Below are 27,108 nucleotides of genomic sequence, written 5' to 3'. Positions count from 1 at the left end.
ATATTTAAATAACTTTCCCCGAGCAGACTTTGATGCCTAATTCGATAGCAAACAGTAACCAAAATGAGCTATCGATGCCTAAAAGATAGCATAATGTAGTATCGAATTTTATCTGATGGCAAAATTAGGTTTTATCGAAGCATCAAAATGTCGATATATGAGGCCAAACCAATACCTAAATAAGGCATTGATGCCAAAACGAAAGCACTGTTTGGTTGTGTGTTTTCCAAGATATCAAAACAAGGCATCATTAAGGTTTTATTAATTACTAACAGATAAGGGAGATCTAAATTGAAGTATCAATTTGCTGAAATTCGATGACAAACCAATACCAAAGCAAAGCATCAATAGCAAAATAATAGCACGATTAGGCGTTGATTTTACTGCGACAGCTCTATAAGGCATCGTCAAGGTTTCATTTACTTTTGAAGATCAGAGAAATTACTTCAAAATGATAACATGTATTGAAATTCAATTTGCTGCGACAATAATCTTGTTCCAAAACTATTGTAACAAAGTCAGTCATTATCAGCTTAGTGCACGCATTATTTAGTTTTGATTTCTCTGTCATATCAAAACTAGGCATCATTCAGGTATCGTTTTTATATTTATATTATCAATTTTAATTTTGGCGTTTGTTAAATTCTTACTAAGATTTAAAAAATAATCTGAAGGGGAGTTTATACTTAATTTAAAAAAAAACTTTAATTCTCTATTGCATACAAACAGTGTATTCAAAGTTTTTTTTTACATTATTAGGCTTTAGCAGTTTTGTAAACAATTTCAATCTTTAAAAAACTAATGAAGGTTTAGCAGATCCAAACCACATTATTTTTCTATGCAGTCAGTATGAAACTCATCGTAGACCACTATGGAGAAGCTTGATTGATAAACGTATTATTCCGGATTTAGAAATTATTCTGAAACACAAAGATTTTAAATTATATAAATTGATAGCTGATTTGATTATTACATGTAACATAGATCTTTAAAAAAAATTTTACAACACTTGGCCGGTTATGTAATAGAGGTGAAGCAAATAAATAGTTAAGCAAAAAAAAACTAATTCTGATAATATAATATAAATTATAAAACTAACTGGAATGCTAGATAAAGAAAAAAAAGGATTTCAAAAATGTATGCACTAATAAAAGCAAAATTTGTTTCGAAAAAAGTTTCCTAAGCAAAATAAGTCATTATTGAGTCAATGTTAATTTTCGTTGCATAAGAATGTGACATCAAAATGATATATGTTTGGCATATTTACGTATATATGTTTTAGCAATAATAATCAAAAACATTGATATTTTTCGTTCCCTCAGGTTCCCTCGAACTGATTTTATAAATAATTCTGTCATAGCCAAAAGCACTAAAACAAAATAATCATCAAAATTAGTAAATTTGCAAGAATTTTCGAAAAGTATATTTTTAAGAACGAGTCGGGCAACAAGTCACTACCAACATCTAATTAAAAAAAAAATATATATAAAAAAAGTTTGTCTTAAAGTCATTTTAATTTAAAAACATCAGATAATCCGTAACCAAAAAGAGCTTGACATTTACCGTAGTTTTGAAGTTAGAAAAAAAAAGTCACTCCCTTTAATTTTTCATTGGAAGACATTAGATTTCAAGTGTTTACGACTGTATGATTTAATACAGTGTTTTTCTGTAGCGCGAAAGTCTATAATCAAAACAAAAACAAAATAAAGTTTTCTGCCAGCAGCTGTGCGGCTGTTCATTCGGTCCGTTCTTCAAAAATGGAACAATTCGCGCGTTACCACTCAGAAATCCCTCGGGATAGTCTGCTGTTTGATTCTCAAAGGAGAGAAGAAGCTGTGCGGATAGTGATTGCAGTGGACAGGAATACCGCCATTGGAAAAAGTTCCCGAAAAGGTAATAATTTCGCAATATGTGATGTGGAAATTCCTTCTATTTTTATCATTTCAGGTAAACTATCCAGATTCAAATGCCCTCCTATGTATTCACCGAATCATCACTACACCTTCCTGATGCGACTTCGAACCGTCCCTCTCCGTGGTGTTTATCATGGACATAACGAAGCCCGAAAACTACCCTCAGCTCCAGATCGGGTTCAAACCAATTTCTCGTGTCAGGCCAGTGTTACGGAATCTGCACAACAATTCACCGGAATTGACCGAATTTTATGTCGCGAGTTTCTGTGGACTAGCAGCAATCGATTCTACTTTCCTGATTTATTATGAGATAGCCACCAACAGCGCTGGATTCGATGTGCGAGACGTTTGGGATTTGGCAAGGTGAGTTGATTTTGGGAATTGAAGAAGTAGCAGCATTTTAATCTTTAAAATAATTATAACAGGTGTTGTAAAGTACGAACGGTGCTGGGAGCTCCACACCCACATTCATCGGAGGAATGTGCTCTTAGAGAATAGAGTCTACCCAGCAAGCCTCTAGAATAAAATATCGGTACACACAAACAAACAACAATCGAGAAAATCTAATGGTAGATATGGACGAGAGCAAACTAACGTTGATATTACGGATGACGCATCTGATTATGTTTGGTTGTCAAAAAATCTTTTTACACAAACTTGATGAAAAATCTATAGACTGCGTGACAACTTTTATAGCTGATGAAAATCCTTTTCGTAATCTATTGCTCGCGTCCGGGTGGAAGGTAATATAAAAAAATAACATAACGATTTTTTTCTTCGATTCATATTTCTTTTATTTTTAGTAGAATTCCCGTCTGCGGAGATAAAACTGTAAAGCCGTTCCGGCTGCTGCTTTGAAACCTTTCTGAGAAGAAGCTGCTTATATTCTTCGGATTCATCATGAGTTTAGGCACCATGAGCCCTGCTAGCTGTCATCAAAAATGAGTACTCTTACGTTTGCGTCTCTGCTTTGGAACTTGCCGATTCAAGTCCCAACATCATTGCCCGATTTGCAAAGAGAACATTGTTTAAAAAGTGGAAGACTTCCTGCAACACTGTGCCGTTGGCCATTTCACTGACCAATACGCGTGTGATTGTGGGATTGAAGAACGAGCTGATATTAATATGCGGAAAGACCAATCCACCGGAACAAAAAGTGGAAGAAGGAATGGCAATGAAAATGTATCCGAAAATGAATGAACAATTTACTAATTTTTAACTTATATCGGCCGGAATGAAACCATATGCTACGAGAAGAAGACAGGTTCAAGTGAAATGCGAAAGATTAGAAATATCGTAGTTTCATAGTGACAATTTATGGATTGATATGTGTAATTATGCCATTTTTTCAAAAAAATAGATTCAGACGTTTAGCGACACAGAATTGCAGCCGAATAATGATTAGCCAAAGCCAAAAAAAAATAACGGAATTCGTAAACTTATTCGAAAAAAAAACAATCTTAACCACATTTCAAAGACAATAATTTTCTTTAAAAAAATTGTAATCCTATTGTAAGTATGTACCGTAAACTTGCTTTGATTAACAAATTCACAGTTCACATAAGGCAATTAGATTTTTTTAACTGAACTAACCTTAGTATAATAAAATGCTGAACATTGTACCCACGCTGGACTCTGACTAGTGTTAAACTCGTTGCATAACTAAAGGCGATTTTGAACAATATGATCTTTTTACCTTTCTCATTGTCAGTATGATGATAGCATAAGTGGATATCCTGGATATCCACTTCTTTTTTGTTGCATAATCAAATGCGATTTTAATCATATATCCCGAGCAAACTTTTATGGCAAAATAGTACCTAATTTTGCTATCATGCCTGAATTAAAAATTTGATATCATTTTGACGAATGAAGTTGAAGCAATACCAAAATTCGTGTATTGTTCACAATTTTAATATTGCACAGTGATGCCTGATTTTGGTTCGGATAGAAGCTTAATGATGCCTCGTTTGGCAGTGTTTTAAAAAAAATATTTGATATCACAACGATGCCAAATTTTGATTGTGAATAAAACCTCAAAGTGGTATCATTTTGCCCTCAAAACTCGTTTTGGAACGTTGGCTAAGCAAGGTATCATTAAGGTTTCAGTGAAACCTACAATTGCCATGATTGAGGTATCCATATATGAAAAGTGAGACCCAAATTTTGGCATTGTACCACCTTTATTCGGGCATAATGGGGGGGTACCACCTTTATTCGGGCATAACCTAAATTTACTTTCAAGGCATGATAGCAAAATTAGGTATTATTTTGCCATAAAAGTCTACTCGGGTCTTGATTACATAAATAATTATGATTTTTTACAAAAAGAAAACAATTATTGAACTTAAAAGTGAGAGAAGCTTTCAAATTGATTCAGATTATGATGAAATTTATCGACTATTTTTAAACTGTGACTTCATTCCGATAGACATCGACACTCAACCAGTATAATATTCATACGCCAGGTTGGTCTCCTGTAGTAGAATGTTAATACATGGGCCCCGGAGAGGCGCAAGATGTGGGTTCAAGTCTCACCGGGAGACAAGGCGAATTTTTTTTCGCATGTTTTTCAACATCAATTTTCCCTTTCTAGTCCCTGAAATTTCATCTAAGTTGGATTCATTTCTTTACAAAAAAAAAAATTTATCGACTATTTTTAAAGAAATTAAAGTATAAGCATATTGAAATCCAAAGGACATATTTCACGAAGAAAAAAAAATTGGTAATACTTTCAACAAATCAAGTTGAAGAATATTAATTTACATACTATGTTTGACTGTTAAGGTCTAGTTTTAGAAATATTAAATATAATCATGAACGAAGAATTTGGGATGGAATTACTGATTCATGAGTCCGGCATTAATTTTGGTTTTAGAATACAAATGTTAATTTTAGTCTTTGATTTATCAAGCTTCTGATTCCAAATTATTCTTACTAAGCTTTTCGAAATTTGGTTTCGATTTTTGGCTGCTGAATTTGAAATTCTGAGTCTAAATTTTCAATCCGAGCTCGAGAATGTATATCTCAATCCGAACTTGAAATTTGAAATCCTAATCAAAATTCTTAAAAAAAATTCTAGGAAAAAATGTTTGATTTTAAATTCTGATTTATTTGTTATCATTGTTCAACTTGCGCTCTATGCGCTATGCTCAAAATTCACGATTTTTGACAAATTTTCACGCATTTTTCCCATGGAATTTAAATCCCGACATTTCCCCGCTTCTAAAAATTAAATTGGTTATTTTAAAAAAATTGAACTTCAAAATTTAATAGGTTCATGTATGGAAAAAACGATCCAACAATTTTTTAACGATTTAGATTCGAAATGTAAAGTTTTCTCCGAATTTCTCGGTTACATTTTTCATTGGTGATTTTGTCCGGGTTTTCCCGGTTCGCTGGCCGCCCTTGTAATTCAACAAATGGACCTCAAAATTTGTTTCTAATGGTTTTTTGAAAGATCTGTAAGGATCTACATTTACACAAATGCTTTAAGGTTGAGACTTGAGAATATTTTAAAATTCTTGCAAAAAAACATTTTATTTTTATTACCAAATGAATATTCAAGAACTGACTATATTTTTTATACATATTTCCTACTTTTTCCAACCCTCTTGAGAATGGGAGGAGATTATAAAAATATTGATTCATTTCATAATCAAATATCATTAGCACCAAATTATATGTTACAACCTAGCAAGTAAAAATTCACTGTTAGAAACCCTCTTACAAAAATGAGAAGGATATATGTATCAGCAAAATAAAAATTACTTTAATTTAATCAAAACTTGTAACCTAAAAATTTTTTCATATAAACAAAAAAAATGTTCTCGTATCACCAAAAACTTGAATATAAATATGTGCCGAACTTGACCAAAATCGTTTGAAAGTTCATAAGGTTCTGTTATATTTAGCTATGAATTTATAACTGGCCTTTTCCGCCAAAAAGATTTTCAAATACTATTATTCATTCAAATTTGATGAAACCTGTCAACTAATATAATAAATCATTGAATTTTATCTGATTTGATATTTTTTTAAAATCGCTTGAAAATTATTCAGATTGTAGCATATATTTGGTTATTTTTGTATGGGAGCCCCGGGTTCTGATTCTATTTTAGAAGCCTTCCCCGGTTCTAAAAACGGACATACATATATCAAATTTTTTGTAATCCCTGAAAGGTTCTTCATATTTGCTATGCAACTTTAAACCCCGATGCACACAAGTTTGTGTGATTTACAGTGCTGCCAAAATTAAAAACGTTTTTTCAATGAATTTTTTTTTTCAAAATCAAGTTCCATACAAATTTGAAGTTCTTTGGGGGTCGCCTTGAAGTTTTCCGAATGAGCTCAAACTATGACAATATTCATTCATTTATTATTGATTGGATCTAGACAATGGGAAGGAAAGGGGAGAATGTTCTGTAAAAATACAAAAATCTTAAAAGTTTTCTAGTGCCATAGCATTTTAACACTTTTTATCACTGCACTGGTATTGGATGGACGATTTTTTTTTGTAAATTCTTTATTTGAAACGGCTCTTTCTTTTGGGTGAAAGTTGGACTTTCACGCGATTCCCGTTATTCGAAAGTACTTATGAAATCGTGTTACTTCCTGCTCTTCAAATCCGTTTTCTCGCAAATAAAGTAGGATTTATAATTTTTTAGGCTTACCGAAAAAAAAACAAGTAACTTTTATGATGTAACTCTCTCAGGTAGGTTTTTTATATTGACAACCAGCTTTTTCGAAATTGTTGTCAAAAAAAAAGTTAAATAAAGGGTTTGCTAATCAAGGGAACAATGCCGATCCAAAATCAAAGAGAGAACTACATTCACGTAACATATGTTTGTGCCTGTCAATGGATTAATACTCCAGACGGAAATAAAACCTTAGAAATGTTAAAACAAACAACATTCCAAATTATATCATAAGCCTTAGCGCGTATGGGCGTTTGGAGGAACAACACTTTGACAGTCAAAGCCCTCATCGACAAGACAAATATTAACACCTGCGCGTGTCCCATATGGACATGTAGTTTGAAATCTTGCCTCTACATATTTGCATTGAGAGAGACGATTGTCGGAAGGCAGGAATGACATTTATCGGACCTCCATTCCGTAGCAAGAGGCCAAAAACATACGTTGGCGGGCGTTTGATCCATGAAATGGTTCCACCATGATGGTTGCTGCATTTTGGGCGTAAATTATATTATTGAGCGCAGCCTCTGACTCCCCAGACCCCATGCTCGGGTTGTATTTAAGTAAAAAGTGTTGGCGGCGCTGAAGAAAAATGCGCGCTTCTAAGACGAGTTTTATTTCTCTATACGTCCTCAACGACCGGAGGAGAGTTCACGGCAGTTGATCAACGTGGGAAGATGCAGTTTTCAGATTCGGATGACGAGACGACTTCGAACGGTATCTTCGTATATCTTTCAAATTAATCTTGGGGCTATGGGTACTGAAGATTGTTACTGTGTTTTTTTTGGGGTCCCACAAATATAGAGGGTTAACTTTAGACTAAGGTTGCCATAATTTTTTCTGTGCCTATCCGGGCCGGACAAATCCGGGCAATTTTATTTAATAACCTGGAAAAAACCCGGCATTTCATTTCAAAAGAGACGTCCAAAACCCGGGAAATATCCGGGAAAATTTTGTCAAAACCTAGAAATTACTCAACATAAATCAAGAAAAATAATGGAAAAATAAATTGATAATTAAAGTACATCGACAGATTTTATTGGAGGGTTCCAAAAAACTGTTCATGATTATTTTTATAAAACTAGCTCAAAAATTTCGTTCTGGAAGCATAAGTTAACAATTTTTACAACACATTTTTTTTTGTTTGATAAGCCAAATAAAGTGAATATATACGGGCAACATCTGGGCTTTTTCCAATGAAAGCCGGGCAACCGGGCGCGACTGTTCCCAAATTTCGTATGAAATATCCGGTTAAACCGAGCATTCTTGCAACCTTACTTTAGACAATGTTTCTTTACATTACATAGGAAACAAAAATACAAATTTTCAGTTCATCCATATCGTGAATTAAGCGGTAAGCGAAGTTAAGCGTATCTTGTTGACTTATGGTAGTTCAAAAATCAACAATTTCACTCATAAGGAACGGTTTACCAATTTTTATTCATTTTTGGGGAAAAAAATGCGGAAATTGAAACCTGCTTCTCCAGATCTTAATTGAAAGATAAGCCCACCAAAGTTAAAATAAGCCAATCGAAAAAGTTCGATTAATACTGCCACTTTTTAACCGTACTCAACGCTCAAGGAAAAAAAACAGCCAAGCTAGAAGATAATAAAGCAATTAATCGGACCGCAGTAAGTTTACTTGAAAGCTAGCAGCTCACCGGCAAGTTTGTACTGGTTCCCAAAAATAAAATTTAATCATCCCAAACTGCCAAATTGCCCCTCACCAATCACCATCCGCGGATGACTGGCCGGGCGCTGGAAATAATAATTCAATCAAAACCATAGACCAAATTTGCTCAATCAAAGCTGGTAGTGCTTCTGGGGAGATTCGGTGGGCGGCAATTGTGAAATTGATCTCCCACAGCAATAACCTCGATCAGATTTTCTATTAAATAGACTGTTGAGTTTTTTATTTTAATTAATTTAAGAAAGTTTTCGTAACAATATAAAACAATTACGAAGTGACTGCAGAAAACACTTCCAAATTAATCAATTTTTAAAATTAAATGATATATTAAACAGTTTAACCATTAGAAGACCATCACTTTCAATAACAGTTTAAATTAACGGGTGATACGGTCAAAATTTGGTCAATTTCAACTTGACGTATTTCTTTCAATTTTGCATTTTAAAAACCTGAACACCCCTCATTTTGAAGGTGTGTGTGTGTGTGTGTGTGTGTGTGTAGAATGTTGCTCCTATTTTGATTTTGGAATTCACTCTTCAGTTGTCAAAATGCCGTCCAAGGAAGAAGAGCAGCGTATCAAAATTTTGCTCGCGCATCGCATAAATCCGAGCTACTCGCACGCAAAGCTGGCAAAATCACTAAAAGTTGCTAAATCAACCGTTACAAATGTGATTAAAGTGTTTGGGGAACGTTTGTTGACAGCCAGGAAGTCTGGATCGGGGGGAAATCGAAAACCGGAAGCCGCTGAAACGACAAAGAGAGTTGCCGGTAGTTTCAAGCGAAACCCTAAACTCTCTCTCCGAGATGCCGCAAATAAGCTGGGTGTATCGTCTACAACCGTGCATCGAGCCAAAAACCAAGCCGGACTATCGACTTACAAGAAGGTAGTGACTCCAAATCGCGATGATAAACAAAATACGGCGGCCAAAGCGTGATCCCAGAGGGTGTACACGACGATGCTGACGAAGTTTGACTGCGTGGTAATGGACGACGAAACCTACGTAAAAGCCGACTACAAGCAGCTTCCGGGACAGGAGTTTTATATGGCAAAAGGAAGAGGAAAGGTAGCAGATATTTTCAAGCATACAAAACTGTCAAAGTTCGCGAAGAAATATCTGGTTTGGCAAGCCATCTGTACCTGTGGCTTGAAAAGCAACATTTTCATAGCTTCCGGGACTGTCAACCAAAAAATGTACGTGAAAGAGTGTTTGAATAAACGTCTGCTGCCTTTCCTGAAGAAACACGGCTGTTCCGCACTGTTTTGGCCGGATTTGGCATCTTGCCATTACGGTAAAAAGGTCATGGAGTGGTACGCCGCCAACAACGTGCAGGTGGTTCCCAAGGACAAAAACCCTCACAACACGTCAGAGCTCCGCCCAATTGAGAAATACTGGGCTATAGTCAAGCGGAACCTAAAGAAGACCAAAAAAACTGCTAAGAACGAGCAGCAGTTCAAGGCAAACTGGCTTTCAGCGGCGAAGAAGGTGGACAAGGTGGCTGTACAAAATCTAATGGCAAGGGTTGAGCGTAAGGCCCGGCAATTCGGATTTGGAAAAGCGGAAGCTAACTGAATATTTTTCCTGAATTTTATACTAATCAAACTTGAAAAAGAAATTTAATTTGATTTTTCAAATAAACGATTTCACCGATTTACACGTGTTTTCCCTTGACCAAATTTTGACCGTATCACCCTTTATTCAAAACCAACCATTCAATAACCTTAAAAATCGTCAAAACAATCCATCAAATAAAGGCTCCATCAATCGTTGATATGATATTATCTCCGAGAGATAGTGACCGATAACGATTTTCACTTCTTTTTCGCCAACTATTTTCCGCTAAGCTTTTCCATTCGCGGAAGAACTATAACTAGAAGGTATCTAAACAGACGATGCCGTTCATAATACCTGTTAGTTGAGTGTTTTGCTCTTTTTTTTTGTGCTGCTGATCCAACTGCACTTTGCAGATTTGAGCCTAGCACTAGCAAACTACGGTTGGTGTAACATTTTTCACGCTTCGATTAACCGGAGATCATTTTAAGCCGATTGCATAGACAGGCAGACACCTCCTATCTGTCCTAGTCCCCCCAGCAGTGCGATATGGATGATGCTGTCTTCTGGGCGAACACCTGAGCAGATAGGTCCCTATCAAAGATGTAAGATGTATTACCGAGATGTTGTGCTCCATGGCGGCAGGTGAAAGGATTGATGGATATAGTGTGTCAGTTTGTTTATTGTTTTCTTTCTGTCTTCTAGTTTTTGCTAATGTAATGACTTTGAGGTGGCACTGTTGAGCACCCCAGACTTTTTTTTAATGGTTTTCTAGCAAATTGTTTTCGCCTTTGATCGAACGAGATAAGAATCCCAAATAGATTGTTTTGTTTTGTAACTTTGGCTATGAATATTCTTTAATATGTAATCCATATGTATATGTATTTTTAAAACTAGTTCATAAAGTTGGTATCATCGAATTCTACAAAAAAAATGAGTGGTTGTTTCAGCTACCAACGATTGTATTTAAATTTCCAGGCTTGTTATGGCTTTTTAGTTGAACTCTTTTTTTTATGGACACCAGATGAAAGCATCCAAAACATCATTTTTTAAGTGAAAATCTTGGAATACATTAAACCTCGGTAGCCCGTTTTTTCTTCATTAAAGGTTAACCAGATTAGACGACGAATTTAAGAGCTGCAAATTGGACATCGTAGTGCTGCTGGAGGTATGCTGAAAAAGTTCCACAATACGTTCGATCCAAAATGGTCATACTATCTGCACTACAGGTGACGACAAAGACGAATTTTCCGCGTAGCAGGAATTGAATACGACCGCTGCCCAAAACTTGTTATCAAGATCGTCATCGGGGATTTTAATGCTCAGGTCAGCCAGTAGGGAGAATTCAAACCAACAACTGGAAGGTTCAGCACGCACCAGCTGACCTACGAAAATGGCCTCAGACTTATAGATACACTTGGAGATCACCGTACAAAACGCAATCACAGATCGACCACGTGTTGGTAAACAGTCGGCACTTCTCGAACATTATCGACTTCAGATCCTATCGAGCAACGTTATGGTTATGGCGAAGAAGTGCTCAAAACTCTCCGTAGTGAACGACAAATATCGCACGTCTGAAGCCATCTGAAGTCGTAGCAGACTACGCGCAATCGCTCGCCGCGAGCTTAACGAAGTCCCTCTTGAGATCTCGGATTCCATCAATACAGCCATCAACAGCGTTGCGGAGAACGTCATCAGGCTTGCGGAACAAACTCGACAGAACAACTGGTTCGACGAGGAGTGTAGGAGGGTGGGAACGACGCGCGGGCGGCAAAAATGCAATGGATCACCCGTCGATACGTGGAAAATCACCGACCGCGGAAGAGGCAATGACACCAGTCATAAGATCCTGCGGCGAATGATCGGTGGAAGTCGTGCCTATTATGGACTCCACAGGCAACTGCAGTCCAGAAGACTTAGCCCTCGCACGAACCTGTATATGACGCTCATTAGACCGCGTATTGCTCGAGGAGGACCTGCGCACACTCGGAGTGTTCGAGCGACGAGTGTTAAGAACCATATTTCGCGGTGTGCAGGAAATCGGAATAATGTGGTGAACTACGAGCTCGTGCGACTCTACGGCAAACCCAGTAGGTGGTGAAAGCTGGCTGGATACGCTGAGCATAACACGTTGCGAGAATGCCTGGCAACTGCGTCGCATCAACAGATCACATATTAATCCTAATGATTTAAATGATGTTATTTAAAATAAAAGACACTAAAAATACAATGGTCAACACTAAACTTGAAGCTTTAAGGTTTTTTTTCCGGAATGCATCCCTCGAAACATAAAAATCAAACGTTTGAAGTAGCTGTTGAACGTCTTGATTACATCAATAAGTGCTGTGGTGGCCCCATAATTATTCAACTGAAAAGGGACGTAGAGTTGGAAATCATGATTTCTCAAACCACGTCATCGTTCGAAGAGTAGAAGACCTTCCAACAGTACGGGACAATCAGTTCTAGATGAAAGCAAATCAGCTACGACAGAGGATTTTCCGACTGTCCTGCGGGCTTGCAGCGTGTCGATGTCGATTAGGCGACAGCGGCTCTCGTAGCTGGGAAGTTGGAACGCGTCTTGCCAGTTTAGATGTCGAAGGGCGAATCTCATTAAGCGCCGCGGGATAGCCTAAATAAGCAGTTTTGGCAATAAAGACTCCAGATAGCAAAGGCGTATTCAAGGATAGAACGAACCAAACTACAATAGAGACTCTTCAAATAGTAAATATCTTTGAAGTCTTTCGTCATGCGGAACAGTAGACCTAGGCTTCTAGAAGCTTTATCGACGATGTAATTGGTGTGCATCTTGAAAGCCACCGTTTGTCAACAATGAGACCAAGATTTTTCACGTGCTCGGGCGATAGCTTCGTCACCGAGAAAATAAACTGCTTGTATTGGAAGCAAGCCGCTTACGGAAAAAAATGCGCATTTACTACGATTCAAAGGCAGACTGTAAATATCGCACCAGGAGGCGAAGCGGTTGAACTGGTCCTGCAGGAACTTGATATCGTAAGGGCTGGTGATAGGATTAAATAATTTCAGGTAGTCTGCGTAAGTAAATTTTGGTCCATTTAGAAGCAACAGCACGTCGTTGAAATAAATCAAGAATAGTATTGGTCCTAAATAACTCCCTTGAGGCACTCCAGCGTTAGCAAAAAACTGGTTTGAGAAGGATTATGCTGTTAACGCCAGCAGGTAAGTGGTCGTAGAGCGCTTAGGCATAAAACCATGTCGATCATAAGAAAAATATGGTTTGCAGTACGAAAAGATAGGGTCCAAAACAACTAACTCAAATAGTTTGGCAATTGCGCATAAGGCAGAAATGCTGCGATAGTTATTGACATTCCCCCTGTCGCCTTTCTTGTAGACCGGAAACATGTAGGTTTCTTTCCATATAGAGGGAACGTAGACGTGTTGAGCGATGCTTGGAAGATTCGTTTAATAGGGGTTAGCATATGTAAGATGCAGCGCTTCAAGAAAGTGGCTGGTATACCGTCCGGACCTGCAGAATGACTGTGTTTCAGCTTCACGGATGTCTTCAAGATGGTATCAACGTCGACTGCAAAATTATCGAAGGAAGTGCTCAAATGAAGGACGTTGCTTGTTGCACTATTTAACTGCTCCGAGGATATTGAGCCAGGTTCGAAAATACTATGGAACTTCTGTGCGAAGAAATTACAGATTTCACGGTCCACGGTTTTTGTTGTGTTTTACTTCGCGCGATGTACGAAAGCGGTACGTTATTCGACCAGGTTATTCAATGCGAAGTTGTGTTATCGTCTATCTCTGCTAAAATTTCGTGCTTGCGAAGACTTTTGGAATTTGTTCGAATTTGCTTAGTATCGACGTTATAGCCAACACAAAGGAGAAAAAGCAGTGTGGAGAGTGCCAATTGGTGATAAACGACCTAGAGCCGATCGGATGTGGGTTTTGTGGCAATTTTTTCCACATTAGTCAGCAGTGTTGTGGATTCAATATCCGTCTCAACAGGGAACTGTTTACGCAGGGTAAAGTGATTTTTATTTATACTACTTGTCGAACGGAACTCAACGGCCGAAGCATTCGCCGTTATATTGATGATCTCTGTTTAACGGATGGTAGTCCTACTGCGAAAAGCGACTACCCTGGTAATGTCCTCGAAAAGCTTACTCACCAGCTGGACTTACTGTCCAAAAAAGTCGACGATATGGCTCTGACTCAAAATGCACCTACAACTTCGTACGATTTTCCTCCATTGAATGGAACTAAACAAACATTCCCATTACCGAACTTCAAGCGTCGCCGCGGGAATGACGGAATATCGCAGGTTTGTTCAACGATGCCGTTGACATTAGTTACCTTACAGTCCCGTTTATCGTACCTCCACCCCCGACACCCAAGTTCTGGCTGTATTTAGCTGGTCTTCAGCCCCAGATCACGGACGCAGACGTTGAAACAATAGCTTCTCGCTGCCTGGACTCAACCATGCCCGTTAGAGGTGAAACGATTGCTTCCCAAAGGCGTGGACGGCTCCACTAGGAGATATGTTTCATTCAAAATCGAACTGAACCCAGTGCACAAAAATGTCGCCTTGAGCCCTATGACCTGGCCTTCTGGAATACTCTGTCGTGAATTTGTGGACCAATCAAAAAACTACAACCGGCGGCCTTTGACTCCTGTACCATCAGTTCAACGCATTCGGTCGGTTGGGGAACCGGCTACCCCGAATGTAGTGCCAATTACGGCCACGATCGGATCAGTTTTCTTGAGGTAGTCTCATCTAGTGTCTTCGAGGATCGTGGGAATCGTCTGGCTGATGAGACCTCAGCTCTCTTGAGATTGTAGTGCGACGCTTCACCGGTTTTGAGAGAATTAGTCACTACTTGTTGGGTTTCTACACAGGGAAGCAACGAACTAGGCACTTGAGAGACCTCAGAGCCCCTCGACTCAGTCACGCAGCTTCCAGCCAGCGTCATCAGTCGTCCCAGCCCTGAGTTCGACTGTGGCGACGAGGTTCTCCAGCCTGCATCTTCAGGACGCATCGATTGGAGCCTTTTGGAAATCCCGGAGCCATTCGACTCAGCCGCGCTGTTTCCTGCCTACGTCATCAGTCGTCCTGGCCCTGAGTTCTTTGAAGGTGACGGGGTTCTCCAGGCCTCTTCTACAGGCAAGTACCAGCTTATGTCTAGAACTTGCCATTCGCGTATCCTATTTCCGTTCCGCCACAGATGCGTATCGCGAGATCTTCCGAACCTTGGTAATCCTACGACTTCTTCCGGGCCTCCAGCACCGGGACGCAACGAACTAGGAACAACGGAGATCCCTGAGCCCTTCGGCTCAGTCGCGTTGTTTCCTGCCAGCGTCATCAGTCGTCACGGCCCTGAGTTCTTCCGTGGCGAAGGGGTTCTCCAGCCAGCGCTTTCTGGCAAGTATGATATCACCGCGTGATTGAATTTAACTTTCCAGTGATCATCGATCCCGCGCTACGTTGGAATCGTCCGAGCCCTTCAATATTTTCTATCAGAACGTCAGTGGTGTTAATAATTGTTTGATGGACTATTTGTTGCCGACTTCGTGTTCCTGTTATGCATCATTGCCTTCAACGAGACCCTCTCTAGTCATATTATCGGCCCAGATTACGCAGTGTTCCGTTGCGACCGTAGTCCTCGTAACAGCAAAAAGTCCACTGGTGGTGGAGTGTTACTCGCCGTGAAATCTACGTTTCCAGCTCAGCAAATTGAAGACGATTCCTGGGACAATTTAGAACTTGTTTGGATTCGCATTGATTTCGGAGATTGGAAACTCTACTTGTCCGTAGTGTACGTGCCCCCCGACCGTTCTCGAGACTTGGCTTTAGTTGAATCTTTTTCGCTCTGCCTCTCTAAAGTAAGCTCGATTTGCTCTCCGGCAGACGACATACTCATCATCGGTTACTTCAATCTACCTGGTTTGAAATGGTTCTCCTACCCAAGCGGCTTGTTATTTCCGGATCCTGCTCGTTCTTCATTCTCGGCATCCTCCAACATCTTCCTAGACTCCTTGAATACCGCGACTCTTCGACAGATCAACAAAATTGAAAATGAAAACGGTCGTTTGCTTGATCTCTGCTTCGTGAACGAAGGGATCAATGCTATGAAAACCCAAACTGACGCCATATATACTGACCTTTCTGCTGCATTCGATAAAGTGAACCACGATATTGCTATCGCAAAGCTGGCACGTCTGGGTTTCTGTGGATCCCTTCTGCACTGGTTCCACAGTTACTTAACAGAAACAGAAACATATCCGTTCCTATTGGAGACTCTTTTTCAAATCATTTTCTTGCCTGCTCCGGTGTGCCTCAAGCGAGTAATTTCGGATCACTAATTTTCGTGATATATTTTAATGACGTGCTCTCGCTCCTTGACTGCAAAAACCTTGCATATGCCGACGACCTGAAACTCTTTCTCACCATAAACGGCCAAGTGGACACCAATTTCCTGCAGCAGCAGTTCAATGTGTTTGCTCAATGGTGTGACTTGAATTGCCTGCCCCTGAATCGCAGTAAGTGCTCGGTCGTATCATTTTCACGTAAGCGACACCCTCTTTATTCAGAGTACACTCTCGGAGACGGAATCATTTCTCGGGTGGACCTCATCAACGATCTGGGCGTTATTCTCGATCAACGGCTGGAGTTTAGGACTCACACATACAACATCGTCGACAAAGCATCCAGAAACCTTGGATTCTTATTTCAAGGACTTCAAGGACGTGTATTGCCTGAAAAGTCTTTACTGCTGTATAGTTCGTTCCATCCTCGAGTATGCTTCAGCTGTTTGGTGCCCTTTCTACCAGAATGGTGCTGAACGAATCGAGGCTATCCAGCGTCGCTTCATGCGGTGTGCCTTACGTCATCTGAACTGGCGATACCCGTTCCGTTTACCAAGTTAGAAGAATCGTTGCTACCTCATAGACCTAGATACGCTTCAAGCTCTAGTTGTTGCTGATCTCTTAACGTCCAGAGTTGACTGTCCCGTTTTGCTGGAGGCCATTCCTCTCAGCGTGCGTCTCCGAGGATTGAGAAACCAGCTTTTGCAGCTGTATGTTCCTATTCGTCTCAACAACTAAATATGGAGCGAACAGCGTATTTATCGGCATATTGAAAACGTTCAATCACTTTTCTGAGCATTTCGACTTCGATGTTTCGAGGAACGTGTCTGGAGAAAAATTTTAACTGTTTCAAAAACTGTATAGACCTGTGTTAATTTTTATCTTGTATTGTAATTACTATTAAGTTATCATTAGGATCTCCTTATGATCCATTGATTTTATTTTAATAAACAATATAAGACCTTCTGATTTGTCTTTGTCAGCAATTTCTTCAAACATCCGCAGGCGCTTTTAACCCGATAGGCACATATAGGAACACTTTTCTCTAATGACATTAGAAAGGCGATTTAAAAAAAGGTGCCCAATTTATACACCCATGAATCAGACTCTACTTCAGAAATGACCTTCTTTGGAGGTGGAACTATCGGCATAAAATTCTATGCCGGACCGGCACTAACAAGCCTTCTCATCGCTGACATTGTCCTCCCAGCGCAACCGCATTGCATATGTCTGAAAGGAATCAAATAAAACATACCCCATATCCTATCACAAAACAAAGCAGGATGAAAACAATTGTCGATTTTGTCGATTGTGGGTTTTGTCGAATGATGTACCGATCGCTGTGTAAGTAGGGGAGATGGGGGCATAATGGCCACCTTAAGGAAAACGGTTATTTAGCCATAGAAAATAGCTATAATATGGAGGTTACATTATTGTTTCGTGTTCAGACACTTGAAAAGCCTATTCCCTAACGGGCTGAAACGTGAAAAACTAGATGAAAACGTTGAAAAATGCATTTTAAAAAATTTTGCCAAAAGCTGAAAACCAGCCACTGTGGAGGCATAATGAGAACCTCCCCTGAGGCAGTATGAGCACCATTAATCAGAGCAAGATGTGCGTTTTTGCCGGGGAATCTAGCAGCGAATTCCATTCGATGAAGTCAGGTGAGTCGTAGATTCATCAAACAAAGCAATAACAAAATAATCTAGGTCTGTTTGTAGAATACAAACAATTCACGCACGCTCATACATTAAGTGCTTTGTTCGGAGGATGATGCTACTACCCGTATAATGTAACAATAAAAAAATCGATCATGAATTGTGAATGGAAAAAAATCACCTCGAACAGAAATCTAACTCTAGTCTTTTGATTACCTCTCCGACACCTTACCAATAGGCTAAATTGTCGGATGAAAACTAGTCAAGGTGTGGCGCTATAAATCAATTTTAATTCGCTGCTAGATTCTACGGCAGAAAATGCTCATTATGCCTCGAAAATATGGTGCTCTATATGCCCCTAGTCAACAAATTTAAGTAAAAACGTGTTTCAAAATAGATAAAAGTGAAAAATCAAAAATTTTATGATGGTAAAAATTGAGAAACAATGTGTACATCATGTTGCAGTGCGTACATTATAGATCAAGGTTATTTTAAGATCATAAGAGCTTATTTCGTGGTGCTCAAAAATTATAATATTTTCATAACTTGAGAACCAAGCTAGTTTTTTTTAAATATCTCTGTAAAGATGATAAGGAGATTCCCTTATTTGTGAAAAATTAATACTATAGGAAGTACGAAACAAATCCTCTTGAAAATTTATTTAAGAAAATACGCACTTTCGTAGAAAAGCGTAGTTCTCATTATGCCTCGGGTGCTTGTTATGCCCTCATCTCCCCTATGTAAACCGGCATTAGGAACAAAAAAAAACATTCTTTGTTTCCAACCGCCGGCAAGCAACCACCGGCTAAGATGTTTGGCAGTAAGCAGCTGTGCGTGTGTATGTAAACCGGAAATAGAAAAGAGTTTCTCTTATTCACATCTCTTGTTCATCTCTTTCCCTTCCCATTTCCATCCCATTCCCATCAACGACAAAGGAGGTTGAAAAAAAACCATCAAACAAACGGCAATCGTCCAACGAAGTGCGTTCTTCTGGAAATTGGGCGTGGCAAAAGACTATGTAAATCAACCTGCGTGTGCTTACTGTTAGGTTCGATCCTCACATTTTTTATTTTAGAAAAAATATCCAAAAGGATGAAAATCCCATAAAATGTTTTTTTTAGTTTCGCTTGAATGAAGTGGTCATGCATCATTTTGCTTGGAAGCTCGAGTCTTTATGCCAGTAGTGCTTTTCCTATCATATCACCTTTGTTGCAGTACACTTTTCAGCGCATTTTTGGCATTGAGTTAGCGCCGAGTGACAATTGAATTATGCAACCATTTCTTTGGGTTTACATATGTAGTTCTCTCAAAGGGTAGCTACTCAATAAATTTGGATCCCGATCAGTTTCACGCCACCCGGTGTTGCGCTCATACGATGAAAATAATTTATGATTTTCATCGCATTTGCGCAAACGTGGTGTAGTATATGGCGAGCTTCTAGAATATTTGCAAACGGCCTGCAACAAGTGTTACGCATAAAGGGTTTGACAAAATTGAAAGAAATCACGTTCATTTGCGTGCAACACCGATAAATCTAGTTCCGTGGGTTCTGTTTCTTAGCTGGTGGCAGATATATAAAAGCCTTGGCAGTGAACAGATGAGTTGTTTGAAGTTATAATGCAGCTGTCGATTGTTTTGCTAGCCGTAGTGGTGCATTTTGCAGCCGGAACACAGTTTTGGGGATCACCGTTTTACCGATCGCTGGAGGAATCTCTCTTGGAATGTGCAAACTATTTCAACATCTCGAATGGTGCCGTCGATCGATATATTCGAGATGGGTTTCCGAATGAGCCAAACGTTAAACAGCTTGTTCATTGCGCCCTGATCGATTTGCAAGCTTGGGATAATAAACAAGGAATCATCGGCCGACAGCTCATCGCTGCATTGAGTGGTTTCCAGTTCAACGAAGAAAACGAACAAAACATCCAGTGTTGCCTTCAAAATTTACCGGGCGACAAGCTAGGGGATGCAGTTCTCGAACGAGCGTATTTTTCATTTTTGTGTTACAGCGATGTGTATGGATTCCAAGGAAGGTACCGCCAGCAATTCATTCGTTACACCGATGACATCGCTAAAAAATTCATGAGGGAAGCTATCTTAATTCATGATGTACCGATGCAATTTCTGATGGTATTTTGTAGAGAGGATACTGAAGAACCACCGGAGATATATGACGCTCTTTTAACGTATGCAATCAGAACGGGATTGTACAGCCGAGAAGGCGGATTTAATTTTGATTATCTCTACGCTCAGTATGGAGCACCGCAGTTGCTCGAGGAAGAAACCAAAAAGTGTGAGCATCGAGTTAGAAGCCAGATTTGTGAAGAGCCACAACTATTCATACAAATCGGCCGTGAATGTCTTGACCTTTATGTAGCGATGCCGACGCTTAATATTCTGAGAGCCGTTGCCAGACAACTTATATCGGAAGGAGGCGGCGTTTGTCCTAGCGATTTGAGCAATGATAGTGATCCAAAGTTGAAATTTTTGATAGTTGATTCCGGAATCAGACCCGTTACTGATGTTGGAGGAGAAGGACCATTAGAACCTTTTCCAATAACCCGCACTTTTCCATTTACCAGATTTCCTGTGACTTTTAGAACTTTACCAACTGAGCCGACTGTGCCAACCAGACGGACTATTCGACCTTTCTCGACTTTGCAAACTATTGGACCTTTCCCTTTTACGCGAATTCTTCCGACTTCTCCACCGATAATAATTGATCCGGTCCCAGTTACTGAAATAGCATAGAATGATATCTTTATCTCTCACAATAAATTTAACAAGTATAAATTTTAATCCTATTAACATATTATATGATATGAATATATGCGATAAGAAAAAGCTTCCAACTATTTCTCACATGTTGTCTGCCAAAAAACTTTCATGGTTTTGTTGAAAGTCATTGCAGCCATCGATGACAACTAATAACAGCAACACACGCATTGACGGTAGCCATACAACTCAAAGAACTTAAAAAAATGTAGGATAGAAATATTCAAATAAAGTTATTCCAGTTGGAACCATCATGCAAAGCACATTCTTTTTTCCCCTTATCCGATGTGCCCTCAACAGCGTCTTACATTCACGGAAAATAAAAATTACACAATCATATAAATAAATATACTTTCAATTCCATCTATCTCCATCAATTTCAAATGTTTATTGCAAATTTTTAATAAAAAAATACCTATTCATGAAATTTTACATTTTACACATGACTTCCAGGTGTTTAGAATTCTGAGGCTAACTAGATTTTTTTTGCTTAATTTTCAGTTATCAAACTGCCTTCCACGCAAGAGGAACAGCGTTTAAAAATTCTTCAAGTACATCGAGATATACTTCTTTCATAGTTGTTTAATCAGTAAGTGACGGGAAGGAGAAAAATTGCAGAGATATTGAAAAACATTAGATTACCGAAATTTGCAAAGAAATGTCTGGTTTGGCAAGAAAAATGCTCAATTTGAGAGAAAAGCAGTAACAACCGACACCATCAACCAGGAAGTTGATGCCTAGTTTCATGATCTTTGCCGGATTTCTTCTCATGCCACTGACCGAAGAAGGCCCTGGAGTGGTAGCCACATACTCTCCCATGCCAAATTTGGTTCCATTTGCTTGATGAGTTTTAAAGTTATCCAAAAAATTGTAAGAAAGTTCACTCTCTTTTCCTACCTCCCCACCTCCCCACAAATTTGGTTCCATTTGCTCCGTTTCCGTGGATAGTTTTCGAATAATTTAAAAAAATTGCAAAAGCACCCTCCTTCCTTTTCTTACCCTCACTATGGAAAAAGGAGGGGTGCCCAAGGTTCATTAATGAGGCCCTCAGAGCCAAAGGGGTATAAGTGACAAAATGGTCAATTTTGAGTTAATGGTGCCAAACGATTCTTCATGTTTGAAACTATATTTGGTGATTTTTTTTTCAGATTTTTCGAATTTAATTTAAATACTTTTTTACGTTCGAGAGCAAATTACAAATTATCGAAAAACATATGGAAAATTGCCAAACACAACAACTTAAAAGCTCGTTTTCTCGAAATAAACTTTTATGCATTTATACTCCGTTGGCTCCAAGGGCCTCAAATTCATTTATCGTACACTAATACACTCCCAAGGCCAAATTTGGTTTCATTTGCTCGATTTGTGCTCTAGTTATACAAAAATATGTATTGAAACCTTCCTCTCTCTTTCCATTTTCTTTATTGGTCTCGAATAATTATAAGCACATTTCCCGTACCCTAATAGCTTAGGAAGCCAAATTTAGTTTCACTCACCCCCCCCCCCGCCCCCCCCTTCATGAGAAGAGAGATTTTTCACATGTTTTTCTTAAAAATGTAAGGGAGCTCTCCTCCCCTCTTCCTCTCACCTTTCTGGAAGGAGGAAGGGGTGACAAATATTCATTGAAATATTTCTCGTACCTTAATACTATCCTATGCCAAATTTGGGTCCATTTGCTTGTTTAGTTCTTGAGTTATGTTAAACATTGTAAGGAAGCCCCCTTCCACCTTTCCTATCTCCACTCTAGAAGAAAGGAGCGGACTTAAATAAACATAGAAACATTTCTCGTATCTAAATTCTCACCTATGCCAAATTTAGCACCATTTGCTTGATCGGTTCTCGAGTTATGCAAAGCTTTGTTATTTGTTTGGAAAGCCTCCTCCCCCATTCCTATGAGAGGGAGTCATAAAAACCAAACCATAAAACCACAAAAAAAACACTTTCTCTGGTTTCCAGTATAAGTACCATCCTGCCAAGTTTTAAGCAAATCGAAGACAGACAGATAGTTAGAAATCCATGTTTATATATAAGGCCCTTGGAACAAAGTGACAAAATTGAAAAAAAAAATGATCTAACCATCTAGAAGGAATCCTTGACTGCCAATCATCATATGCTGTTTTAATCATAATTATTTTTTCACCATTTTCTTGTTTATTTTCTCTCGTTGAAAAAAACTTGCTAACTGCCTACGTCACATTAAGTTTGGAGCCAAAGGCGTATCAGTACAGCACTAATTCCCCTTTGCTACCAACCCAAATGTCATTTCGGGAAAGAATTATTATGAATTGAGGATACGAGAGTACAATGAAATTATCATTTCAATAAAAATAATTTTTAATTTTTTTTTAATTACACTCAAGTTTTCTGGATTGCGTTATTTATAAACTTTGTGCTTTTACTGAACACCGTATTTTTTCATTAGAAAAGAAATGTGAAAAAATACTTATCATATATGTTTGAGTATCGGTATAATATTTACTAAGTATTCATAAGGAAAAAAAATCCAGAATTTAAAAATTTGACCCTAAGAACGAGTTTGAAATTTTTATTAACATTTCAAGTTTACATTTTAATAATAAAATGTATTTTTGAGCTGGACAGGAAATTTTTAATTTTTGCATTCTATTATAAATCTAGAATGCAACACCCAGAGCTCAGACTCTAGATATGCATTCCTTATAAAAAAAATTAAAAGTTATGCAACAAACAACTTAATTCCACCCAACACAAGTCTTGAGCTAACATAAGAAATTAAAATTAAAATTTGAATTCGAATTATGAATCTCAACTTGAAATTTCGTTTTGATTTATGGATCTGAATTGTATTGTTTATGATCATATTTCAAATATCAGAAGCCAGAGCTCATCAGTAAAATTCAGTAAAAGGGCAAAAACAATTATTAGAACTTCAACCTATAATTTTCAGATCACAAAGCCAAATCCAAATCAAGAAAAAAAAATTATATAAAAATCGCAGATGTCGAAGTCTGAGCATAAAAGGGCAATATTCGACGAGATTGCACAGGGAGGGGGTCTCTTAAATAAATTTAATAAGTTTTCAAAACTCGAGAACTTATCAGGCAAATGGATCCAAATTGGGCATGGAAGTATATTTCGGTACAAGGAATGTTTCTTATATTGTTTGGTTCTCCTCCTTCCTTACAATGGGGAAATAGGAAGCGAGGAGGCGGACTCCCATACAATTTTTCGCACAATTCGAGCATTAATCAAGCAAACGGAACCAATTTTGACATGCGAGGTTAAATGATTAGGAAGAAATTTTTTAATGATGGTTTCAGGCTCCTTCTCCTTTCCAGTGTGGATATAGAAAAGGGATAGGGGTCTCCCATACGATTTTTGCTTAATTTGAGAACTAATCAACCAAATGCAACCAAATTTATCACCCATGTTGGTAAGAGAAAGGCTTCTATGATTAATTGGATCTCCACCCTCTTCTATTGGGGAGATATAAAGGGAGAGAAGGGGTCTTCCATATAATTTAATGCATTATTCGATAACTAATCATGCAAATTTAATGCAAATTTCACATAGGAAGGTATAAGGCTTGGAGTCAAGTTTCTACGAAGTTTGAAACCCATCTGTCCTTCTACTGCGGGAGGATTAGAAGTGGGAAGAGGTCTCGTTTTTATGCATTACTCGAGAATTGATCGAATTCAAGTACGTGAAATGTTTTTTTTTTATTTTTAGAGACCCTCCCCTCTGTACAACGGGAAGAGGGAAAGGAGGAAGGTTTTTAAACAATATTTTTGGATCATTCGAGAACTTTTTATTCAAATAAAATAGCATTATTTGAGTAGATTTTTTTTATTCTTTGATTATTTAAGGCTTCTTCCTCCTTTCACTGATTCTATTGGAAGGAGGAAGGGGAGGGACTGAACAAATCCGGGCAATTTTATATAAAAACCTGATAAATCCTGGCATTCGATTTCGAAATTGCAACCAAAAATTCGGGCAATATCCGGGCAAATTTGTACAAAACCAAGAAATCAACGGAAATCAAGAAAGAAAATTCATTTATAGGTACAATTTGAATAAGGAGTTGGAATTTGGTTGAAATTTTCAATCATTAAAAATGGCGACCCTTTAGTAATTTTTTTTTCATAAGTTACCAACTTAAAAAATTTGCAATGTTTTGAAATGCAAATGAGCCAAAGAAAGCATTCGTTTCAACAAATTTAATGACAAAAACTAAACAAATTTAAATTTTCGCTAAGAATTATAGGGATGAGTAGAAGCAATCAAGGAACAAAAATCCTCTGGATATCTCAGCAGGATATCCTGGATCACAAGAAAATATCAACTATGTCAAGTTTCTTATATAAAAATTGAAAAAATTAAAACAGCACCAACAAAATTTTAGTAAAAATACAACCTATTTATAAAAAATTGAAAAAGTAAGATTAAATTCTCAGTATTTGGAATACTCGTTGAAAATTTTTACGATCTTCTTTTTCATTGGCATAATTGAGAAAAACCATTTTGAACACAACTCTCAAACGTGATGTCCAAGATTAAGCAGCGGTGGTTTTGGATGGCATCTAAGGGCTGATATATATTCAACTGAATGTGACGTTCTATTAAATAAGAACCAGGAAATACTTCGCAAAAGGCATTTTGTGCCGATGAAGATTGGCAAGATTGCAATAAAGAGGCCCTAAATAGCACGTAAATCTAAACTGTAAATTTCTAACAGACGTGATAAAGTTATCGTTCGTTCAGCAAAAATTATCGGACAAAATAAACACCATTAAAATTTATTTCAACGTAAGGAAAATCTTAGAATTTTTTTTTTTAAATAAGAAAAGAATACATCCAGTGGAATTTTTACTCCTCATCAAATAGATTTCGAGCCATCATGGTATTTTTACTATCTTTTTCTTTTACTTTCCGTGCACTCTTTGCTTGTAATTCATTCAAATCGCGACCGATCCATAATTAGCACATTTTTACTCCGCCAAAAAGCCATCGATTCGATCCAGTCGGTCCTTTCAACACCATAAAAACCATAAACACCTCGCAACTTATCGAAGGAAACTCGTTGAGTCGAGCTTTGCGCGTTTCGTTGGCGGCCGTCATGGGATCGAATTTGGCCAAAAATTAGCATAACGCCTGCCTGGGCAAACAAAAACGAATTTCCAATCGCTCCGAATTCTCTTCCTTCACGCGAATTGACTTTTCCACAATATGCTTCGCGTTTTCTGACTTCTGATTGTTTTCTTCTGAGGTTTTTTTTTCTTGTTTTCTTTTGCGTATGTCGCAAACAACCGAAGCAAGAAGCTAAGGAAAAGAAAATGAAAACCCGAAACGCAAACAAGAATTAACTTTCAATTTGTTTCGGGCAATAATCATCACGCGTAATTATGCAACGTTTCATAAAACACCAGCGCGCGTTTTGCGCGCTTGAACTCTCAATTTCGTGTCTGTTTGTTTTCGTTGAACTTTTGCACTTGTTTTCGGGAAGAATAAAACATGTTACCGGAAGTGGAGTTGAGTTGAATCAACGAGTTTTTCCTTCCCCTGCACAAACTGATGGAAAATCAGCGCGGTTTCGATGCTTTAGCGTTCATCAGCTAAATGATGCTCAAATTTTTTAGCACCTTGTCAAATTCCGACACTTGTGGATCCCTTACTTGGCAATCGTATCCAATTTTTCCACTTAAACAGCATTCAGACGTCATAAACTTTGAAAGTCGCCGCCTCGCGTTCCTTGAACCACTCTTACTTTCCGAATTCAGCTGAATCGCTGAGTCAATTTTGATGCAGCGCGATCATGATGACCTTTAGCAGAGAAATCCTTGCACAGTCATCGATCAACTATGAGATCTTGTCACCCGGGCTGGATTTTCTCTTTTCCAACTTTAGGCTTCCGAGCCCACCAAAGATAACTGGGCTGAGTAATTGCTACCGATATTCAGTCGATAACTTCCGAATTCCGATCAACCACTGACTTTGAAAATCCACTGAATTGCAGGGTCAACCAAAACGGATCACAGCTGTTCACATCTTCAACATCCCAAAAAAAAAAGAAAACAAAAACACGCGTTGACAAACCGCGGATTCGAAACGCGACGATCGACCGAACGGACGTTCTGGCTGCTGTTGATACCCCGAAAGGTAGCTCAAGACTGACTGGTGAGCGGGCTAAGGCGCTTGTTGATCGAGAAGCGAGAAAACCGCTAACTTACAACAGCCAGCAAGCAAGCAATGCAGTCGTCAGCAGCAGGAGAGCTTGAACAAACTGCTGCTGTTGGTGCTTACTCACGGATTTGAGTTTTGGACCCTCAAATGCCAGGCCTAGCCGGTTTCTCGGTGTGGGGGAGAGGTGTTTTGTTTTACCTGAGCCAGAGTTGCCGGTTGAATCTCAAGTGTGTGTGTTATAGTTTTCAAGTGAACAATCAATAAAAAATTAAAATATTTGTATTTAAAAATAAAATATGTCTAGTAAATATCTTG

At 38.4% G+C, this 27,108-nt stretch overlaps 1 protein-coding gene across 4 annotated transcripts in view; it reads right to left on the bottom strand.

Annotated features, from left to right (window-relative positions):
* LOC129751186 (sodium-dependent proline transporter) overlaps nucleotides 1–27,108 on the bottom strand; it is a 376,098-nt gene that overhangs the window by 63,379 nt on the left and 285,611 nt on the right. For 3 of the 4 annotated variants that reach the window (XM_055746548.1, XM_055746549.1, XM_055746550.1), the window contains exon 1: nucleotides 26,132–26,756. The exons of the other annotated variant lie outside the window; for it this stretch is intronic. The gene's annotated coding sequence lies outside the window, so the exon portion shown is untranslated. Of the gene's footprint in view, nucleotides 1–26,131; nucleotides 26,757–27,108 lie in introns of those variants that run through there. 4 annotated transcript variants of the gene reach the window in all.

This window comes from Uranotaenia lowii, chromosome 3 (assembly GCF_029784155.1).
Source record: "Uranotaenia lowii strain MFRU-FL chromosome 3, ASM2978415v1, whole genome shotgun sequence".
Classification (NCBI taxonomy): Eukaryota; Metazoa; Arthropoda; class Insecta; order Diptera; family Culicidae; genus Uranotaenia; species Uranotaenia lowii.
The sequence above is the reverse complement of the archived record's forward strand: the minus strand, read 5'-3'. Positions and strand labels throughout refer to the sequence as shown.